Source organism: Heptranchias perlo, unplaced genomic scaffold (genome assembly GCF_035084215.1).
Source record: "Heptranchias perlo isolate sHepPer1 unplaced genomic scaffold, sHepPer1.hap1 HAP1_SCAFFOLD_133, whole genome shotgun sequence".
In the NCBI taxonomy this organism is placed as follows: Eukaryota; Metazoa; Chordata; class Chondrichthyes; order Hexanchiformes; family Hexanchidae; genus Heptranchias; species Heptranchias perlo.
Window position 1 is genome coordinate 858,554 of NW_027138569.1, and position 20,626 is coordinate 879,179.

The following is a 20,626-nucleotide window of genomic DNA, read 5'->3' on the forward strand; positions in this document are numbered from 1 at the left end:
AGGGGTGGTTGGGGGTGATGGTGGGAGGGGTGGTTGGAGGTGATGGTGTGAGGGGTGGTTGGAGGTGATGGTGTGAGGGGTGGTTGGAGGTGATGGTGTGAGGGGTGGTTGCGGGTGATGGTGTGAGGGGTGGTTGGAGGTGATGGTGTGAGGGGTGGTTGGAGGTGATGGTGTGAGGGGTGGTTGGAGGTGATGGTGTGAGGAGTGGTTGCGGGTGATGGTGTGAGGGGTGGTTGGAGGTGATGGTGTGAGGGGTGGTTGGAGGTGATGGTGTGAGGGGTGGTTGGATGTGATGGTGGGAGGGGTGGTTGGAGGTGATGGTGTGAGGGGTGGTTGGAGGTGATGGTGTGAGGGGTGGTTGGAGGTGATGGTGTGAGGGGTGGTTAGAGGTGATGGTGTGAGGGGTGGTTGGAGGTGATGGTGGGAGGGGTGGTTGGCGGTGATGGTGTGAGGGGTGGTTGGAGGTGATGGTGTGAGGGGTGGTTGGAGGTGATGGTGTGAGGTGTGGTTGGAGGTGATGGTGTGAGGGGTGGTTGGAGGTGATGGTGTGAGGGGTGGTTGGAGGTGATGGTGTGAGCGGTGGTTGGAGGTGATGGTGTGAGGGGTGGTTGGAGGTGATGGTGGGAGGGGTGGTTGGAGGTGATGGTGTGAGGGGTGGTTGGAGGTGATGGTGGGAGGGGTGGTTGGAGGTGATGGTGTGAGGGGTGGTTGGAGGTGATGGTGTGAGGGGTGGTTGGTGGTGATGGTGTGAGGGGTGGTTGGAGGTGATGGTGTGAGGGGTGGTTGGAGGTGATGGTGTGAGGGGTGGTTGGAGGTGATGGTGTGAGGGGTGGTTGGAGGTGATGGTGTGAGCGGTGGTTGGAGGTGATGGTGTGAGGGGTGGTTGGAGGTGATGGTGTGAGGGGTGGTTGGAGGTGATGGTGTGAGGGGTGGTTGGAGGTGATGGTGTCAGGGGTGGTTCGAGGTGTTGGTGTGAGGATTTGTTTTGGGTGATGGATGTTCGGGTTGTTGATAGGTTGAGTTGGTGATGGTGGTGGGAGCTGTGTTGTGTTAAATTCTCCATTTATCCTCCTTTCGGTGATTGCTGACATTATTCAGAGCAATTAGCCCGCCTTGCGGCAAGTTTTGAACACAAAGAACAGACGTGAAAAGGTGAAAAGTCACGCACAATACACGGGAACACCTGCCCATATCCTGGATTAGATTTCAATCTGTCTTTCAGGGTACAAAGCCCAGAATCTAACACACTTTAACATCGACTCGCTCTCTGGGCTGCACTGAACCCAGGGCCAATGGTGAAAGGGAATTCTCAAACATTACTTTGTTTGTAATTATTTTGAAACAGCCATGAAACTCCCTTTTTACAAATATGTTCTGATGATGCGACTATATTTTAAAAGATGTTTTGAATAGTTAAAGGCTCACACTTGCATTGGACCCTCAATTATAAGACCTTTGGGAAATGGGATCTGGCGTTGTGATTCGCTCTTTAAACAGGGTCACTGTGCTAATGGTGAGAATCTCTTCAAACAGGTTCATGATGCTGATTGTGAGACTCTCTATAAACAGGGTCATGGTGTTGATGGTGAGACACGTTCTTTAAAGAGGGTCATGATTCTGGTGGTGAGACTCTCTCTTCAAATATAATCATGATGCTGATGGTGAAACTCTATCTTTCAACAGGGTCGTGATGGCGATGGTGAGAATCTATTTAAACCGGGTCATGATGTTGATGGTGAGACTCTCCCTTTCAACAGGGTCATGATTCTGGTGGTGAGATTCTCTATTTAAATATGGTCATGATATTGATGGTGTGGCTCGCTCTTTAAAGCGGGCCATGTTGCTCATGGTGAGACTCTCTATAAACAGGGTCGTGATGTTGCTGGTGAGACTCTCTCCTTAAAAAGGGCCATGATGCAAATGGTGAGAATCGCTCTTTAAACAGGGCCATGATGCTAATGGTGAGACTCTCTCTTTAAACAAGGCCATGATGCTAATGGTGAGTCTCTCTATAAGCAGAGTCATGTTCTTGATGGTGAGACTCTGTACAAACAGGGTCATGATGCTGATGGTGGGACTCTCTCTTTAAACATGGTCTTAATGTTAATGGTGTGACTCGCTCTTTAAACCTGGTCACGGTGCTAATGGTGAGATTCTCTTTAAACAGGATTATGATGCTGATGTTGATACTCTCTCTTTAAGCAGGTTCATGAGACTGGTGGTGAGACTCTCTCTTTACACCTGGCCATGATGTTGATGGTGAGGCACGCTCTTTAAACAAGGTTATGATGCAGATAGTGAAACTCTCTCTTTGAACAGTATCGTGATGCTGATGGTGAGAATCTCGAGAAACAGGGTCATGATGTTGCTGTTGAGACTGTCTTTCAACAGGGTCATGATGCTGATGATGAGACTCTCTCTTTAAACAGGGTCATGATACTGGTGGTGAGACTCTCTCCTTATAGCTGGCCATGATGTTGATGGTGAGAAACGCTCTATAAACAGGGACATTATGCTGATGGTGAGACTCTCTATAAACAATGTCATGATGCTGATGGTGAGATTCTCTTCCATCAAGGTCATGATGTAGATGGTGAGGCTCTCTATAAACAGTGTCATGTGCTGATGGGGAGACACGTTCTTTAAATAGGGTCATGACTCTGGTGGTGAGACTGTCTCTCATTACATCTGGCCATGATGCTGACGGTGAGACTCGCTCTTTAAAATGGGTCACGGTGCAAATGGTGAGAATCTCTCTTTATGCCTGACCACGATGTTGATCGTGACACACGTTCTTTAAACAGGGCAATGATGCTGATGTTGAGACACTCTCTTTAAACAGGGTCATGATGTTGCTGCTGAGACTCTCTCTTAAAACACGGCCATGATTCCAATGGTGAGATTCTTTCTTTAATCAGGGTCATGATTCTGGTGGTGAGATTTTCTCTTTAAATAGGGTCATGATTCTGATGTTGAGACTCTCTCTTTAAGCAAAGCCATGATGTTGCTGCTGAGACTCTCTTTTTTAAAAAGGTTCGTGATGCTGATGGTGAGAATCTCTCCTTAAATATTGTCATGTTTCTGGTGGTGAGTCTCTCTCTTCAAACATGGTCATGATTCTGGTGATGAGATTCTCACTTCAAACAGAGTCATGATGCTCATGGTGATACTCTCTATAAAGCGGTTCACGTGCTGATGGTGAGACTGTCTTTAAACAGTGTCATGGTGCTGATGGTGAGACTCTCTATAAACAGGGTCATGATGCTGATGGTGAGACTCTCTATAAACAGGGTCATGATGCTTACGGTGAGACTCTCTATAAACAGGGTCATGATAGTGATGGTGAGACTCTCCATAAACAGGGACATGATGCAGATGGTGAGACTCTCTATAAACAGGGTCATGATGCTTACGGTGAGACTCTCTATAAACAGGGACATGATGCTGATGCTGAAACGCTCATTATACATGGCCATGATGCTGATGGTGAGACTCTCTATAAACAGGGCCATGATGCTGATGGCGAGACACTCTTTAAACAGGGTCATGATGCTGATGGTGAGACTCTCTCTTTAAACCGGGTCAAGATGCTGATGGTGAGACTCTCTTTAAAGCGGGTCACGATGTTGATGGTGAGACTCTCTTTAAACCGGGTCATGATGCTGATGGTGAGACTCTCTTTAAACCGGGTCATGATTCTGATGTTGAGACTCTCTCTCTAAGCAAAACCATGATGTTTCTGCTGAGACTCTCTCTTTAAAAAGGGTCGTGATGCTGATGGTGAGACTCTCTCCTTAAATATGGTCATGTTTCTGGTGGTGAGACTCTCTCCTGAAACATGGTCATGATTCTGGTGGTGAGATTCTCACTTTCAATAGAGTCATGATGCTCATGGTGAAACTCTCTATAAAGAGGTTCATGTGCTGATGGTGAGACTGTCTTTAAACAGGGTCATGATGCTAATGGTCAGACTCTCTATAAACAGGGCCATGATGCTGATGGTGATACTTTCTATAAACAGGGTTACGATGTTGATGGTGATACTCTCTTTAAACAGGGTTATTATGTTGATTTTGAGACTCTTTTTAAACAGGGTCATGATGCTGATGGTGATAATCTCCATAAACAGCGTCAGATTGCTGATGATGAGACACCCTTTTTAAACAGGTTCACGATGTTGATGGTTCGACTCTCTTTAAACAAGGTCATGATGCGAATGGTGAGACTCGCTCTTTAAAGGGGTTCACGGTGCTAATGGTGAGACTCGCTCTTTTTTCCCTGGCCATGATGTTGATGATGAGACACCCTCTTTAAACAGGGCCCTGATGCTGATGGTGAGACACTCCCTTTAAACAGGGTCCTTAATTAAATGGTGGGACTCTCGATAAACAGGGCCATGATGCTAATGGTGAGACTCTCGAGAAACAGGATCCTGATGCTGATGGTGAAACTCTCTATAAACAGGGTCATGATGCTGATGGTGAGACTCTCTCTTTATAGCTGGGCATGATGTTGATGGTGAGAAACGCTCTTTAAACAGTGTTAGGATGCTGATGGCGAGACTATCTTTAAACAGGACTAAGATGCTAATGGTGCGACACTCTCTTTAAACAGGGTAATAATGCTGATGGTAAGATTTTCTCTTTTAACAGAGCTACGATGCTTATTGTGAACATAGCAACATAGGAACATAGGTACAGGAGTAGGCCATTCAGCCCCTCAAGCCCGCTCCGCTATTTGATAAAATCATGGATGATCTGTGATCCAACTCCATATACCTGCCTTTGGCCCATATCCTTTAATGCCGTTGGTTGGCAAAAAGCTATCTATCTCAAATTTCAAATTAGCAATTGAGCTAGCACCAATTGCCGTTTGCAGAAGAGAATTCCAAACTTCTACCACCCTTTTTGTGTAGAAGTGTTTCCTAATCTCAATCCTGAAAGGTCTGGCTCTAATTAGTAGACGATGCCCCCTTGTCCGAGAATCGCCTAACACCGGAAATAATTTGTCTCTCTCCACCCTTTCTGTTCCCCTTCATATCTTATAAACTTCGATCAGATCAACCCTTATCTTTCCAAACTCGAGAGAATACAACCCCAATGTGTGTAATCTCTCCTCGTAACTTAACCCTTGAATTCAGGCGATCATTCCAGTAAACCAACGCTGCACTCCCTCCAAGGCCAATATGTCTTCCCAAGGGGCGGTGCCCAGAACTGCTCACAGTACTCCAGGTTCGATCGAAACAAGGTTTTGGATAGGTGCAGCAGAACTTCTGCACCCTTGTATTTTAGTCCTCTCGATATTAAGGCCAGCATTCCACTCGCCTTATTGATTATTTTCTGCACCTGTTCATGACACTTCAATGATATATGTACCTGAACCCCTAAGTCCCTTCGGACATCCACTGTTTTTAACTTTTTTACCATTCAGAAAGTACCTGTCCTATCCTATTTTGGTCTAAAGTGGATGACCTCACATTTGCCGACATTGAATTCCATTTGCCACAGTTTTGCCCATTCACCTAATCTATCAATATCCCTTTGTAATTTTATGTTTTCATCTACACTGCTTTCAATGCCACCAATCTTTGTGTCATCAGCAAACTTAGATATAAGACTTTCGATGCCTTCATCTAAGTCGTTAATAAATATTGTGAATAATTGAGGCCCCAAGACAGATCCCTGCGGGACTCCACGAGTCACATCCTGCCAATGTGAGAAACTACCCATTATCCCGACTCTCTGTCGCCTTTCGCTCGGCCAACTTCCTAACCAAGCCCGTACTTTTCCCTCGATTCCATCCGCTTCTATCTGAGCTAACAGTCTCTTACGTGGGACTTTATCAAATGACGTCTGGAAGTCCATATAAATAACATCCATTGACATTCCCCTGTCCACGACTTCAGTCACCTCTTCAAAAAAAAACAATCAAGTATGTCAGGCACGACCTACCTTTCACAAATCCATGCTGGCTCTCCCTGACTAACTGAAAATTCTCGAGGTGTTCAGTCACCCTATCCTTAATTATAGACTCAAGAAATTTCCCCAAAACAGATGTTAGGCTAACTGATCTATAATTCGTTGGTTTCCCTCTCTCTCCTTTCTTAAAAGGCGGAGTAACAGATGCAATTTTCGAATCTGCGGAGACGTTTCCTGAAACTAGTGAACTTTGAAAGATTATATTTGGGGCATCTGCAATGTGCTCACTTTAAAACCCTGGGATGAAAATCATCTCGTCCTCGGGATTTGTCACTCTTTTATGTTATTATTTTTTACATTACTGTAGTTTTACTTGTGTTAATTGTATTGATTCAATATTAGTTTTCTTGGGATTTCTGGCATCTATTTTTCAACTGTAAATACTGACGCAAAGTAATTATTCAACATTTCCGCCGTTTCCCCATTGTCAATGACAATATCCACCACGTTCAGTTTTTAGGTGGCCAACACTGCTCCTGACCACCCTCTTTTGCCTAATGTAACTATAAACGTTCTTCGTATTGGTTTTGATATCCCTTGCAAGTATATTTTCATACGCCCTTGTTGCACCTCTTACTATCTGTTTTGTGACCCTTTGTTGAACTTTATATCTTTCCCATTCGCCAGGATCTGTACCATTTTTTGCTTTTTTATGTCCTTTCCTTATGTCTTATACTGTCCCTTTCCTCTTCAGTTGTCCATGGCTGTTTTTTTGGCAAGTGCAGTTCTTGCCCCTCAGAGGTAGAAACCGGTTCTGTATCACATTAAATGTTTCTTTAAACATTTCCCACTGATCGTCAGTCGTTTTACCCATTAACAGATTTGCCCAGTTTACTGTGGACAGTCTCTGTCTCATCCCATTGAAGTCTGCCTTACCCAGTCTAGAATCTTAGCAGCTGATTCATTTATTTCTCTTTCAAACACAACTTGAACTCGATCATGTTATGATCGCTATTGGATCGATGTTCAAGCACAGTTAAGCTGTTAACTAAATCTGGTTCATTCGTCATTATTAAATCCAGGATGGTTTGCCCCCTTGTTGCCTCTCGGACATACTGCTGTAGAAAACTATCCTGGACACAATCAAGAAATTCACTACCTTTCTGATAGTTGCTTGTCTGCTTTTACCATTAAGACCACTATGCCTTTGTTACACGCATTTCTGATCTCTGGATTTATACAATCTAGCACTTCAGAGCTACTGCCAGCAGTCGTATAGACAACTCGCACCATAGCCTGAGATCATTTCCTATTTCTCAATTCAACCCATAAGGTCCCTATTTGGTGCTTACCTCTCGTTATATCATCCTTTATCATTGAAGTGATTTCATCTCTGATTAATAAGGATACTCCTAAACCTCTTCCATTTTCCCTGTCTCTCCAGTAAAACTTATAACCCGGTACATTTAGTTCCCAATCCTGACCATTCATAGGAACATAGGAACAGGAGTAGGCCATTCAGCCCCTCGTGCCTGCTCCACCATTTGATAAGATCATGGCTGATCTGTGATCTAACTCCATATATCTGCCTTTGGCCCATATGCCTTAATAACTTTGGTTGCCAAAAAACTATCGATCTCAGATTTAAATTTAGCAATTGAGCGAGTATCAATTGCCGTTTGCAGAAGGGAGTCCAAACTTCTACAACCCTTTGTGTGTAGAAATGTTTTCTAATCTCGCTCCTGAAAGGTCTGCCTCTGATTTTTAGACTGTGCCCCCTACTCCTAAAATCCCCAACCAGCGGAAATAGTTTCTCTCTATCCACCCTATCTGTACCCTTAATATCTTATAAACTTCGATCAGATCACCACTTAACCTTCGAAACTCTAGAGAATACAACCCCAATTTGTGTAATCTCTCCTCGTAACTTAACCCTTGAAGTCCGGGTATCATTCTAGTAAACCTACGCTGTACTCCCTCCAAGGCCAATATGTCCTTCCGAAGGTGCGGTGGCCAGAACTGATCACAATACTCCAGGTGCGGTTTAACCAGGGTTTTGTATAGCTGCAGCATAACTTCTGCCCCCTTGTACTCTAGTCCTCTAGATATAAAGGCAAACATTCAATTTGCCTTCTTGATTATTTTCTGCACCTGTTCATGACACTTCAATGATCTATGTTCCTGAACCCCGAACTCCCTTTGGACATCCACTGTTTTTAACTTTTAACATTTATAAAGTAGCCTGTTCTATCCTTTTTTGATCCAAAGTGGATAACCTCACATTTGTCTACATTGAATTCCATTTGCCACAATTTTGCCCATTCACCTAATCTATCAATATCGCTTTGTAATTTTATGTTTTCTTCTATACTGCTTACAATGCCACCAATCTTTGTGTCATCGGCAAACTTCGATATGAGACTTTCTATGCCTTCATCTAAGTCGTTAATAAATATTGTGAATAATTGAGGCCACAGGACAGATCCCTGCGGGACTCCACTAGTTATATCCTGCCAATGTGAGTACCTTCCCATTATCCCCACTCTCTGTCTCCTTTCGCTCAGCCAACTTCCTAACCAATCCGTACTTTTCCCTCGATTCCATGGGCTTGTATCTTATCTAACAGTCTCTTATGTGGGACAGTATCAAATGCCTTCTGGAAGTCCATATAAATAACATCCACTGACATTCCCCTGACCACTACTTTCATCACCTCCTGCAGCCGTGTCTCCGTAATAGCTATCATATCATATCATACCTCCAATTTGAATTTGTACCTGTAGTTCATTTAATTTATTCCTTCTACTCCGTGTATTTGTATATCGAACTCTTAGTTGGGCCACACACCCCAGCCTGACCTTTAGCTATGATGCTGGATTAATCGCTTTACACCTTCTAGTTATACTTTATCTGTAGTGCCAAAAGTACATTTTCTTTCTGCTGCTCTACGCTTTTCCCTTTCACTTGTTCTTGAACAACCATTTGTACTGATTGTTTTGTAAATTTCTCTTGATCCTCCTCTCCCTTGTTGCTTTCAACTTTACTCTATTATGATTCCCCGCTCAAGTTCCCATCTCCCTGCCACTCCAGTTAAAACCCTCGCCAACAGCAGTAGCAATACCCTGCGAGGATATGAGCCCCGGATCTGTTGAAAAGCAAACTATCCGGCTTGTACAGGTCCCACCTTCCCAAGAATCGGTCTCAATTCCTCAGGAATTTAAATTCCTCCCTCCTGCACCAACCCTGCAGCCACGCATTCATCTGGCCCATTCTCCCACTCCGATACACACGAGCACGTGTCACTGGGAGTAATCCTGAGATAATTACCCGTGAGGTCCTGCTTTTTAACTTATTTCCTATTTCCTTATATTGTGCTTGCAAGACCTGGTTCCTCTTTTTACCTATGTCGTTGGTACCGATATGTACCACTTTCTCTTTATACCTGTCCGTGATGTTGATGGAGAGATACGCTCATTAAGCAGGGTCATGATGTTGATGGTGAAACACGCTCTTGAAACAGTCCATGATGCTAATAGTGAGACTCAATCTGAACAGGGCGATGAGGCAGATAGTGAGACTCTCTATAAACACTGCCATGATGTTGATGGTGAGACACTCTTTAAAAAGGGTCGTGATGTTCATGGTGAGGCTCCTTTTAAACAGTGTCATAATGAAGATGGAGAGAATCTCTCTTTAAACATGGTCATGATGCTATTTTAAGTGGGCAATGATGCTAATGGTCAGACTTTTTTAAAAAATAGGGTCATGATGCTGATGGTGAGATTCTCTTTTAACAGTGTCATGATGCTGATGATGAGACAATACCTGTAAACAGGGTAATGATGCCATTACAGACCTCATTACATCCTTGGTCCAAACATGGACAAAAGAGCTGAATTCCAGATGTGAGGTGAGAGTCACTGCCCTTGACATCAAGGCAGCAGTTGACCGAGTGTGGGACCAAGGAGCCCTTGTAAAATTGAGGTCAATGGGAATCAGGGGGAAAACTCTCCAGTGGCTGGAGTCATACCAAGCACAAAGGAAGATGGTAGTGGTTGTTGGAGGCCAATCATCTCAGCCCCAGGACATTGCTGCAGGAGTTCCTCAGGCAGTGTCCTCGGCCCAACCATCTTTAGTTGCTTCATCAATGACTTTCCCTCCATCATAAGGTCAGAAATGGGGATGTTCGCTGATGATTGCACAGTTTTCAGTTCCATTCGCAACCCCTCAAATAATGAAGCAGTCCGAGCCAGCATGCAGCAAGACCTGGACAACATCCAGGCTTCGGCTCATAAGTGGCAAGTAACATTCGCGCCAGATAAGTGCCAGGCAATGACCATCTCCAACAAGAGAGAGTCTAACCACCTCCGCTTGACATTCAACGGCATTACCATCGCCGAATCCCCCACCATCAACATCCTGGGGATCACCATTGACCGGAAACTTAACTGGACCAGCCTTATACATATTATGGCTGCGAGAGCAGGTCAGAGGCTGGGTATTCTGCGGCGAGTGACTCACCTCCTGACACCCCAAAGCCTTTCCACCATCTACAAGGCACAAGTCAGGAGTGTGATGGAATACTTTCCACTTGCTTGGATGAGTGCAGCTCCAACAACACTCAAGAAGCTCGACACCATCCAAGACAAAGCAGCCCGCTTGATTGGCACCCCATCCACCACCCTAAACATTCACTCCCATCACCACCGGCGCACTGTGGCTGCAGTGTGTACCATCCACAGGATGCACTGCAGCAACTCGCCAAGGCTTCTTCGACAGCACCTCCCAAACCCGCGACCTCTACCACCTAGAAGGACAAGAGCAGCAGGCACATGGGAACAACACCACCTGCACGTTCCCCATCAAGTCACATACCATCCCGACTTGGAAATATATCTTCATTCCTTCATCGTCACTGGGTCAAAATCCTGGTACTCCCTTCCGAACAACACTGTGGGAGAACCGTCACCACACGGACTGCAGCGGTTCAAGACGGCGGCTCACCACCACCTTCTCATGGGCAATTAGGGATGGGCAATAAATGCTGGCCTCACCAGCGACGCCCACATCTCATCAATGAATAAAAAAAAAATCCCTTAATACCTTTGGTTGCCAAAAATCTATCTGTCTCAGATTTAAATTTAGCAATTCAGCTAATATCAATTGCCGTTTGCGGAAGAGAGTTCCAAACTCTTACTACCCTTTTGTGTAGAATGTTTTTCTCATCTCGCTCCTGAAAGGTCTGCCTCTGATTTTTACAATGTGTCCCCGACTCGTAAAATCCCCAGCCAGCTGAAATAGTTTCTCTCTATCCACCCTATCTGTTCCCATTAAAATCTTATAAAGTTCGATCAGACCACCACTCAACCTTCGAAACTCCAGAGAATACAACCCCAATTTGTGTAATCTCTCCTCGTAAATTGATCCTTGAAGTCCGGGTATCATTCTAGTAAACCTACGCTGCACTCCCTCCAAGGCCAATATGTCCTTCTGAAGGTCCGGTGCCCAGAACTGCTCACAGCACTCCTGGTGCGGTCTAACCAGGGTTTTGTATAGCTGCAGCATAACTTCTGCCCCCTTGTACTCCAGTCCTCGAGATATAAAGGCCAGAATTCCATTTGCCTTCTTGATTATTTTCTGCACCTGTTCATGACACTTCAATGATCTCTGTCCCTCAACCTCGAAGTCCCTTTGGACAGCCACTGTTTTTAACTTTTTACCATTTAGAAAATACCCTGCCCGCAATATAATGGGAAGAGCGGACTTCAAATATCACCCTCTGAGTCTGAAGAACAAAATCTGCGCACAATATCATGGGAAGAGCGGACTTCAAATATCACCCTCTGAGTCTGAATAACAAACTCTGCCCACAATATAATGGGACGAGGGGACATCAAATATCACACTCTGCACAAACACAAGATTGCAGGGTGTGAGAAAGACAAATCAACGGTCTTCTGATCACTCGCTAAATAACACATTTATCTGGGGAAGAACAGAAATAAAACTAATTTCTTGGCATTATCTATATTTAACATTATAGTTGCGGCTTTAATTTTGAAAACCGCCCTTCGCTGAGCTGTGAGTGCGACAGAAAACTCTGTCGTTCAAGTAAACGATCAGTTAACACAGTTGGTGTCGGGAACACATGAAAAAGAAACAAAATAGAATCATAGAAATGATAGAAATTTACCGCACAAAAGGAGGCCATTCGGCCCATCGTGTCTGTGCCGGCCGAAATAAGGGCTGTCCAGCCTTATCACACTTTCCAGCATTTGGTTTCTCGCCTTATAAGTTAAGGCAGTTCAAGTGGATATCCACGTAATTTTTAAACGTGATGAGGGTTTCTGCCTCTTCCAACCTTCCAGGCAGTGATTCCAGATCCCCACCACCCACTGAAAAACATTCCACTCTCCCCTATAATCCTTCTAACAAGTCATTCTTCAAAATCATCCACCTTCTTCAAAATCATGACGTGTCCAGACAGAGCAGATTGAGAGAAGCTGTTCCCATTGGCGGAAGGGTCAAGGACCAGAGGAGATAGGTTCAAGGTGATTGGCAAAAGAACCAATGGTGACATGAGGAAAATCTTTTTTGCACAGAGAGTGGTTCGGATCTGGAATGCACTGCCCGAGGGAGTGGGGGAGGCAGATTCAATCATGGCCTTCAAAAGGGAACTGGATACGTACTTGAAGGGAAAGCATTTGCAGGGTTACGGGGATAGGGCGGAGGAGTGAGACGAGCTTGATTGCTCTTGAATAGAGCTGGCGCAGACTCGATGGGCCGAATGGCCTCCTTCCGTGCTGTTACCTTTCTGTGATTCTATGAATATAAGTGGATGGAGCTTGCACGACTGAAACTGTGCTGTGTTGTCTCTGAACATCAAACTCACCGAGTCCCTTAACTGCTGTATGTTGGAGAGCTCAGACCACCAATGTGGAGACCATTGTTTTTTCCAGCTGTTATTCACATCTTCTCTTACAGTAATTTTCCCGGTAGCTGAGAATGAAGTGAGCTGAAATGAGCAGGTCCAACGAGTTGGTTTGGAGCACAGGCCAATGACTGATCGCAGCTTGTTACTCAGCCAGTCAGCTCCGTTACAGCCGCTCCTGTCAGTAACAATTGAAGAGAAACTGTAAATCTGAAACTAAAATAGATAATTTACAATACTTTATATCATCCCACACTTCTCTGTTTCACAGTTTGTCAAACCCAAAACAGCCTCTGTCTGAGAATTGAATGGTTATCGGGGCCGTCACTTAATATCGGAACTCGTTGATTTTTCGGGGCTGATGCTGGTTTATTTCTTTCAGTGAGTGACCCATTTTACACCAAGTGAAGGTCCAATTCTCAGATCAGAGTCTGGGACACTCTGCTATGTCCAGTCTCCGTTTTGCGAAATTCTAAACCCCTCTGGTCCGGTCATTTCTTGGGAATGAGTCCGAAGCAGTCGGGCCACTCGTTTTTAATATCTGTGTCCTCACTGCTAAATAATAAGATTGCGGGTTTCCTTATCAATAATTGTAAATTATTATACTGACTGTTGAGAATCCAATGGAATTGAGCCCCAGATATTCAGTCTGTGCATCTCCTCATAATTGTTGGTGTTTCTCTACAAGGAATAAAAGCAACCGTCTGGTGAAGTAACTCATTGCACAAATATTCCCCGCAATTAATTCCTCTCTTGTTTAATGCAAGGCGAGTGTAGCTCGAATATTATTTTGACGACTATAATTATTTCCCGAATTTCTTTCCACATTGTGCTCCATTTTTTAGGATGATTTGTGAATGATATTTACCAAATGAGCATTTCCTGCTCAGTGGTGATTTATATTTACCTCCAGCAAAAGCTGATTTCTCCTGACATATTACTCCTGCTCCTAACTACAACAACAAGCTTGGTGTGAAATATATGAACGAAAGTGTTTAATAAAATGGAATAGGGAGAATTTAGATATTTACAAAAGTTTGCCCAACATCAGATTCACAAGAACAGAGTGAAAGAAGAGGTAAAATATATTGGGCTCTGTGGCGCGACGGACAGCACATTGGACTTTTAGTTCAAGACTGTAACGACAATTGAAAGGTTCTGGGCTTGAGTTCTCTAAGAGTTATATTTCAGATCACGACTCTATAATAATGATGCTGTGTTCCACTAGAGTTCGATTTCAGATCACGACTCCATAATAATGATGCTGTGTTCCCCCACAGTTAGATTTCAGATCAGGCCTCCATAATAATGATGCTGTGTTCCCCTAGAGTAATATTTCAGATCAGGGCTCCAAATAATGATGCTGTGTTCCTCCAGAGATATATTTCGGATCAGGGCTCCATAAGAATGATGCTGTGTTCCCCAGGAGTTATATTTCAGATCAGGGCTCCATAATAATGATGCTGTGTTCCCCAGGAGTTATATATCAGATCAGGTCTCCATAATCATGATGCTGTGTTCCCCCAGAGTTATATTTCAGATCAGGGCTCCATAATAATGATGCTGGGTTCCCCCAGAGTTATATTTCAGATCACGGCCCTATAATAATGATGCTGTGTTCCCCCAGATTTATACTTCATATCATGGCTCCATAATAATGATGCTGTGTTCCCCCGATTTATATTTCAGATGAGGGCTCCATAATAATGACGCTGTGGGTGAAACAAAAATCCAAGCTGATGTCCATGAAAGGCAACTGCCGCCCCGACACTTCCTGTTATGCGAGTGGCGCCGGTCCACCCCGACTTTCTCAATCCTGAATTCCCTTTGATCTGGATTGACGAACCGCTCTCAATGATGACGTTTTAGGCCTGCACTGTTCTGGTCTCCATATTACGGAAACGGATATAGAAGCACTGGAGAACGAAAATAAAATATTCACGAGGATCATAACAATTCTAAGAGGTTATACCTATCAGGAAAGACTGAACAGTGTGGGACATTTTACTCTAGAAGAGAGAAGACTAAGAGGTGACCTGGTCGAGGTCTTTACAATTATGTCGTGGTTTGATAGGTGGGGATAGAGAAGATGATTCAACTCACGGGGAGCCGAAATTTTCGGGTGATCAGTAGAAAATAATCACTCATACCTTCAATAAGGAATTCAGGAGAAACATCTTTACTCAGACAGTAGTGAGAATGTGGAACTTACTGCTACATGGAGTAGTTGAGGAGAATATCTTAGAAATATGTAAGGGGACGCTAGATAAGTACACGAGAGAGAAAGGAACAGAAATATATGCTGATAGTTTTAGATGAGATGGAGTAGGAGGAATATTGTGTGGAGCATAAACACCAGCAGAGTCCAGTTGGGGCGAATGGCCCGTTTCTGTAAATTCTATCTGGAATCGATGTATTGTTTTATCGCAGGGTTACACTGTCGTATTGTGTAGTGTTTTGTTTTAAACACAGGTTCTGGATCTGAGACAATATAGTACACAGGCGAAAGTAAAAGGTACTACTTTATTGTAACACTTATAACATACAAGTACTGTAACAGACAAACAATCAATCACAAGCTCACGTGCGTCTGCCCGTCGGGGACCCCTGAAGTCGACGGCTGGTAATTGAGCCTGTGGTTCTCCAAGGCACCGTATTCACTCGCAGTCCTCGGTGAAGTCCTCAGAGTCTGGAAAGTCCCCGATAGTTATACTGGGGCATGAACAAGTGCATTTGTGGCGGACGGCCAGTTCAAACAGCTGGTGGCATGATGCGTCTTGCGCGTTGTAAACACGTTTAGCTGCTGACAACACTTGTGATATGTCATAGAGTTCACCCTGATGTTCCAGTGCCCACATGAGAACACGAAGAAGGAGATGCTTCAGGGAACAGACCAGCTGTCCCTTGAACTCCGGTGGAAATGTTAGAAGCAAAAGGTTAAACTGCTCCAGGTGAGCCTCGAACTCACAACCTCGGCATTTCTTGAGCCTGAATACTGTTATATAAGTACCGCGCGCTAACCGATTGCGCCACTGGAGCCGCGTTGGTTTAGTAGTCTCATCAAACACACTCATTTTCGGCCTGTAAGACTGCATATTCTTTCAGGCAGGTTTCCAAGTGGACACATGCCGCCACCTGCCACTTGGGCATTGGTGTTTTGGAAATCGAATTCTTTCCTGCCACACACGAAGCAAGTGTTCGATTAACGCCCAATGTAGCAGCATTTTCATTCTGCATTCATGACATTGCGTGAATTGCGATAAATTCATATTCAGCTTCGATCTGCACAACATCTTTTCTCCATGTGTGTTGTTTTCACTTCACCTCGGCTTCTATTCGCAAAGGGTGGGAGACGTTTTGGAACGCTCTTCTGCAGATGGAAGTTGATGGTAGCACACTTCTGAATGCTAATTCTGAGATTGAAAGATTTCTGTGAAACAAGGGTATTAAGGGATATGGGGCGAAGCCGGGTACATGGAGTGAGGTCACAGATCCGCCATGATCTCATTTAATGGTGCAACAAGATCGACGGGCTAAGTATCACTGCTACTTGCTGCCTCCTGATATGCACCACCTTCACCTGCAAGAAAGCGGGATGTGTGGCTGAGTGATGTGCCTGTCATGGTTAAATAGCTGCCAGTGTGTGTGACCTATGAGTTGTGGGTGGGCGGCTTGCAACAGTGGTAATGTGGAAGAGTGAGAGGAAGCCTCTGGTTACAAGAGTTGAGACTTTTCAATTGCTTTCTCTACCTGCCTTTCAATGATTTATGTGCTTGGACTCCCAAATCTCTGTGCTCCTCTACAATCCCTCGCTTCCAACCATTCAGAAAATTCGCCGATTTACGTGTCCAAAGTTGATGACCTCACACTTGCCCACTTTGAACTCTATTTGCCATAGTTTTGTCCATTCTCTTAATCTGTCTATGCGCCTTTGCAACTTCCTGCTCCCCTTTTCACTTACTGTCCGTTCTCACTTAGTCACATCTGCAAACTTGGATATCCAACCCTGTATTCCTTCATCGCAGTCATTAATAAATATGGTGGAGAGTTGAAGCCCCAGAACAGAACTCTGGGGAACATCACTGTCACATCCCGCCAATCAGAATACCTAAACTTTATCCCCACTCTCTGCCTCCTACATCCCAACTAATGTTCAACCCAAGTCAAATGGCTCGCTCCAATTCCGTGCCCTCTCATTTTGGCAAAAATAATTCTTTCCCATTTTATTAAATTCCCGCGAGTTGAATATTACCAATTTCGCAAAATATTCCCTGCAGAAATTAAACACACATTACAGGGCATGTGTTGAGTGCATAGCAAGAAACCCGCGATTTAACTAATAAACAGTGAGAATACACATATTAACACTGAGCGCCAGATCTGAATCGAACCCATTACCCCGAGGTTCCGGGACCCCCACCACACTCACACACTCTCACAAATACACTGCGTTCATATTTAATACCAAATGAAAATCAGAAAATAGTAATCACGCCCAGTGGAATTGGAGAATGTTCGTATTTTGCAGAACAGGAAGAGACCATTCGGCCCGTCGGGGCCCGCAGTAAATTATGTTCGCTCTCTCTGCTCTGTGTTGCTCTCAGTCTAGATTTTCAGTTCACCAATTTGTCTTTTCCTCTCTCTATTTTACGGACTGAGTGTGGAAGAGGTTCGGTTTGGCGGCTAATCATTTCGATCAATTATTTGAACATAATTTATTTTGATTGTAAATTTCTCGGATACCGAGCGGGAGTTCAGTTGTCAGTTTTCTGAAAGATTTATTTCGATTTCGGAAGCTGAAAGTCCAACTTGGTAAAAGAACAGATAATCAATTAAATGACCAACATCCACAAAGTGAAAGCAAGAGACAGAATGAAGTAAAGGCTTTAATGAACACTGTTCCGAGTTTTAGATCATTTGGTGATCGTGGTCTAATAAAAAAAGCACCTGATTTCGCTCTTTATCGTGATGTCATCACAAGATTGCAGGTTCCAGTCCTGCTCTGGTCGGTTTTCACACTGGTTGATAACGTGTTCTACATGGGTCGGAACTGTTTTACATCCGACCATTTCTAACTGTCCCAGAAAAGACTTGACGTAAATACATACATTCCTTGTCTTCCTGACTGTGCGATTTCAACATTGTCGATCTGGGTGCACGGGCAGGACATTTTGTACCGGTCACTTAATTCACACTGTTTGGATTCAGAAAGAAGGAAATAAAACGGCTTTTGGAAGCTACCGGTGCATCGAGGTGGCCGAAATCTTGAGGTGATGCTGATCTACTGCGCTCTGACCTATGATATAACTCGTTCCACGGACATTCCCCATAATTAATTCTCCTTCTGGATTAATTCCAATATGATGATGATGAGGATTATTATCGTTATTTTCATTATTATCGTTACTGTTTATCATTTTCCCCATTTCATTTCACGATGTGTTTAATTTGTGAGGATCTATTTTGCGTTGTTATTTGCCAAATCTGCATTTCTGCCTGTCCCTTTGTCTGCACGTGCTGTATTCTCAACAGCACATTTCAAATACAAGGGACTTAGAATGTCGAATGAAATCTCTTTCTCTAACATTGGGGAGTTGCTGTTTAGTGTTAGAGCTGAGCGCAACAATTGTAAGGATCTGCTGCTCCTCAATTTCTCTGCCCGTCCAGTAAACCGGGTACATCGAGGAGGCGGTTTGTAGATCGAGAGCAGCTTTTGTCACGGGCACTGCTTTTCCGTGAAATCTAGAACTCTCTCCCCGAAAAGGCTGTGGTGACTCCATGAAATGAAAATATCAGGACTGAGATCGAGAGATTTTTGTTGGTTCAGGTTGTCTGAGGGTGCGGAGAAAAGACGGGAAAATGGAGCTGAGGTACAGATCAGCGAGGAACTAGTTGAATGATGATGTGGAGATGCCGGTGATGGACTGGGGTGGAAAAATGAAAGGAATCTTACAACACCAGGTTATAGTCCAACAGTTTTATTTGAAAATCACAAGCTTTCGGAGATTATCTCTTTCGTCAGGTGAGACAGTGAATGAGAGGTTCTCAAATCGCATATCTTATATTAAGCTGGGATTCAAAGGTGTCGTTGGTGTTCAGACAGGTTAGCCACGGAAAACAGTATGTCCCAGTATACTGAATACACAAGGGTCAAATTACACAGACAAGAAGAGAATGAGACCCGAAAGGCAGAGAGAGAGAAGAGAGAATGTCCAGTTGTATTAAAAACAGATAACTTTTTTTTCCCGCTGGTGGGGTTACGTGTAGCGTGACATGAACCCAAGATCCCGGTTGAGGCCGTCCTCATGGGTGCGGAACTTGGCTATCAATTTCTGCTCGACGATTTTGCGTTGTCGTGTGTCTCCAAGGCCGCCTTGGAGAATGTTTACCCGAAGATCGGTGGCTTAATGTCCTTGACTGCTAAAGTGTTCCCCGACTGGGAGGGAACCCTCCTGTCTGGCGATTTTTGTGCGGTGTCCGTTCATCCGTTGTCGCAGTGTCTGCATGGTCTCGCCAATGTACCATGCTCTGGGGCATCCTTTCCTGAAAAGTATGAGGTAGACAACGTTGGCCGAGTCACAGGAGTATGAACCATGTACCTGGTGGGTGGTGTCCTCTCGTGTGATGGTGGTATCTGTGTCGATGATCTGGCATGTTTTGCAGAGGTTGCCGTGGCAGGGTTGTGTGGTGTCGTGGACGCTGTTCTCCAGAAAGCTGCGTAATTTGCTGCGAACGATGGTCTGTTTGAGGTTGGGTGGCTGTTTGAAGGCGAGTATTGGAGGCATGGGGATGGCCTTAGCGAGGTGTTCGCCGTCATCGAGGACGTGTTGAAGGCTGTGGAGAACTTGGCGAAGTTTCTCCGCTCCGGGGAAGTGCTGGACGACGAAGGGTACTCTGTCGGTTGCGTCCCGTGTTTTTCTTCTGAGGAGGTCTATGCGATTCTTCGCTGTGGCCCATCGGAACTGTCGATCGACAAGTCTAGCGTCATATCCCGTTCTTACGAGGGCGTCTTTCAGCGTCTGTAGGTGTCCATCGCGTTCCTCCTCGTCTGAGCAGATCCTGTGTATCCGCAGTGCCTGTCCATCGGGGATGGCCTCTTTGACGGAGTTTGGGTGGAAGCTGGATCGGTGGCGCTTCGTGTGGTTGTCCGTGGGCTTGCGGTAGAGTGAAGTGCTGAGATGCCCGTCTTTGATGGAGATTTGTGTGTCCAAGAAAAAAAAAACGATTCTGAAGAGTCGTCCATGGTGAGTTTGATGGTGGGATCGGTTCCTTATAGTTGAATGATGGTACAGGCTCGACCAGATGAATCGCTTCCATTTGTTCCTACGTACAGATCAGCCAAGATCTAATTGAATGGCTGAACGGACTCGAGGGGCTGAATGGCCTCCTCCTGTGCTGCACCGACAATGATCCTGTGATATCCCGGCCGCTCTGTGCTGCTGCCCTTGGAGTGTTTGATGGGACAGTTTAGAGGCAGTTTTACTTTGGATTTAACCCGTACTGTACATGCCCTGTGAATGTTTGATGGGGCAGTGAAGAGGGAGATTTACTCTGTAATCTAACTCGTGCTGTACCTGCCCTGTGAGTGTTTGACGGGACATTGTTGAGGGAGCTTTACTCTCCATCTAACCCCAGCTTCCCAGTTTTCACCATATCCATCAAACCCAACTAAGTCCTTCTCTCCATGCCTCTCAACCCACTTATCAAGCTTCTCACAATATCCCTCAACCCCCATCTCTCAGTCTGCTGTCGTAGCTCTGTAGCTCTGTTTAGATGT

The 20,626-nt window shown here is 44.7% G+C and overlaps 1 non-coding gene across 1 annotated transcript; it reads right to left on the reverse strand.

Moving 5' to 3' along the window:
* Positions 1-15,792: 15,792 nt before the first annotated feature.
* Positions 15,793-15,888, reverse strand: trnai-uau (transfer RNA isoleucine (anticodon UAU)). Its single transcript has 2 exons — positions 15,851-15,888; positions 15,793-15,828 (listed from the first exon to the last, which is right to left on the reverse strand). It is a non-coding gene; the product is annotated as a tRNA-Ile (tRNA).
* Between the last annotated feature and the right edge of the window lie 4,738 nt (positions 15,889-20,626).